We start from the raw sequence: 3,255 nt of genomic DNA, 5'->3' as shown, positions 1-3,255 counted from the left end.
AAAAAAGCATTTAGCTTTTATTTCAACAATGTCATAAATGACATCTTTCATATATCATTCTAAAATAGGTTATACAGTTTCTCTGAGTCTAAGACCTGATGGCTTGATTCCTTGATCACATCAAATATTTGTGTCATTTCTCAATAGAAACTCTTCTTTTTTATTTATTGTTTTAATTTTATTAAACTTCATGAGAGCCGGGCAGTGGTGACACATGCCTTTAATTCCAGCACTTGGGATGCAGAGGCAGATGGATTTCTGAGTTCGAGGCTAGGCTGGTCTACAGAGGGAGTTCCAGAACAGCCAGGGCTACACAGAGTAACCCTGCCTCAAAAAACAAAAAACAACAAACAAACAAACAAATCCAAAAAAAAGCCAAACTTCATGAGAATTCTTAGCTCTTCCTGAAATAATAAAACATTATTTTAAAAAAATCCATTGGAATGTAATTTCTTAATTTCTATTATTTAATCATGTTATCAATTCAATTGTCATATAGTTTTCTTAAATTTATTACATACTTAATTTTCAATATGCCATATTTAAAATGAACAACACGGTATTTGTAAATCTTTCATGGATTTTAATTAATGTATAATGGTCTGTTTGAATGAAATTATTTATATTGAATGTAACCACCTGTAATAATTTAAATGAAAAAAATTATAATGCTATTGCATTCTAGTTCACAGATTATGTGTTACATACTAACTTAGTGGTGAAGTTCCATTTAGAAAAAATATTTTATTATACAATATAAAATATGAGTCAACCAGAACAATCTGTCTAGAGCCCACATTAATAATTTGACAAAATTTGTGACATGTCCAACTCTTTGTAAGTTTCCTGAATACCTTCACATACATTTACTTTTAGATTTTTACACATATATTATGTCGTATTTATGTTTCTGGTTCATCAACTCATCTGAGAATTCCTGGTAACAGAACTTTTTCATGTTAAATTTTTAATGTTTTAATATAAATTGGACAATTGATCATTTGATTTTTAGTAATTTAGTTTTCTATGACCTAATTTTCTGTAAATTGGTATAAATACTCAAACATAATCCAAAATCCCTTATAGCTTTCTATTTTACTATGACCCATTCCTCCATAATTCATTATTATTTTGTACAAATAATAGACATTTTACTTAAAACCATCAACTGGGGTAAAACTCAATGTTAACAACTGGGATCAAAAACAGCTCCACCTAAGGTCCCCTTAATCTTAGAAGCCAGGGACAAGGGCTATGCCCTTGACATAGTTCCTACTCTAGTCTATTGTATAGTCCACCTTCCCCCTAGGCCATAATAAATACTTGTTTGTGTATGGGTGTTACTCAGCTATCTATAGTTCTAAGTATCTACTCTGGTTCCTCTTTAGGTCACAAACTTCCTTCTTCCTAGATAATGTTAAATTTCTGTGTAGGGCAGTGACTTAGCTATCCGTGTCCAAGGATGGATCAAGGACTGCCTTATCTATATGTCAAAATATCAATCCTTAGGAGCACTTGAAATAAAGCAATATTAAGGCAAAGCACACAGATCTGTTTACCAACTAAAGCAAGGACATTGGAGCATTCTTTATACGGGATGCCACGGTTCTAGGAGACTACATTTCCATGAACTTTTCGCCTCCGGACAGCGCCCAGGTTTTCGGGGCCTGTCGCACTTGTCACTGCTGGAGTGGATGTAGCATGTGGATTCTTGGACCATGCAGTGTAGGCTCCTATCTTCCAACACCATTTTTTTTTTAATTTTTATTAGGTATTTTCCTCATTTACATTTCCAATGCTATCCCAAATGTCCCCCATACCCACCCACCCCCAATCCCCTACTCACCCACTCTCACTTTTGTGCCCTGGCATTTCCCTACACTGGGGCATATAAAGTTTGCAAGTCTAATGGGCCTCTTTTTCCAGTGATGGCTGACTAGGCCATCTTTTGATACATATGCAGCTAGAGTCAAGAGCTCTGGGGTATTGGTTAGCTCATAATGTTGTTTCACCTAGAGGGTTGCAGATCCCTTTAGCTCCTTGGGTACTTTCTCTAGCTCCTCCATTGGGGGCCCTGTGATCCATTCAATAGCTGACTGTGAGCATCCACTTCTGTGTTTGCTAGGCCCTGGCATAGTCTCACAAGAGACAGCTATATCTGGGTCTTTTCAGCAAAATCCTGCTAGTGTGTACAATGGTGTCAGCATTTGGAAGCTGATTATGGGATGGATCCCCGGATATGGCAGTCTCTAGATGGTCCATCCTTTCATCATAGCTCCAAATGTTGTCTCTGTAACTCCTTCCATGGGCAAACACCGATTTTTATCAGTAATAATGTCAGGGATTTGGTGCCTGCTCATGGAATAGATTTCAAGTTATGCCTCCCTTGTTCAACCATTCTTCACTCTGTACACAGATTTTGTCCTTGCCAAGGAATGGGATGTTATGCCTTGACAAAATATACCACAATATTCTTAAGTGTTAAGATATATTTGTTAAGGGGAAACAGTTGTAATAGATAATTCTGCTCTTTCATGACTTATCGATAACAAATAAACTTATAACTCCGGACATCACTATCAATAATAACTGTGTTCAATCAGGGTTTATAAATAATGACTAAAATTATATACTTTTGGTCAAGAAAATGTCAGAACACATGTGTTAGTGAAAAAATGATACACAATATGTTTTGCGAAAAAAAGTGAGTCAGTTTCTGGGTATAGCCTCTCAGAACACAATATGCTCATGTCTGCAAGTAAAAGATAGTATCATTGGTAGCTTTGTGGATTGGTATTTACCCATAGGACAGCTCTCAGTTTGGGCTACTTATATGATGGTCAATCCCTTAATCTCTGTTCCATCCACCATGTCTTCATTTCTTGTAGAAAATGTAGTTTGGGTTGAAATTATCTGGGTTCCTGCCTCAGAACAAGAGGTAGCCTCTTCATGTTCCACACCTTCAACAGAGTGAGCACATGTAAGGTAACCCCATTGACTCTTGAGTGCTTCTGTTATCCCAGGTCTCTGTTGCTTCGTGGCAATTGCCCCTTGCCAACTCCTCTATTCTAGTATTTGCAGATTTCACGTCATATTAATGGTAAATTAACCATTTCACCTAGGCTTTCACACTCCTGATTCTGTAACCTTCTTTCCCCTCCCTATACCCTCTCTGTTGTGTTCTAAAGGTTCACCCCGGGCAGATTACTCACCCAGATTCAGTCACCTACAGCCATGCAGTGGTGTAGATTGGGG

Source organism: Mus caroli, chromosome X (assembly GCF_900094665.2).
Source record: "Mus caroli chromosome X, CAROLI_EIJ_v1.1, whole genome shotgun sequence".
Lineage (NCBI taxonomy): Eukaryota > Metazoa > Chordata > Mammalia > Rodentia > Muridae > Mus > Mus caroli.
This window is presented reverse-complemented; position numbering follows the sequence as displayed.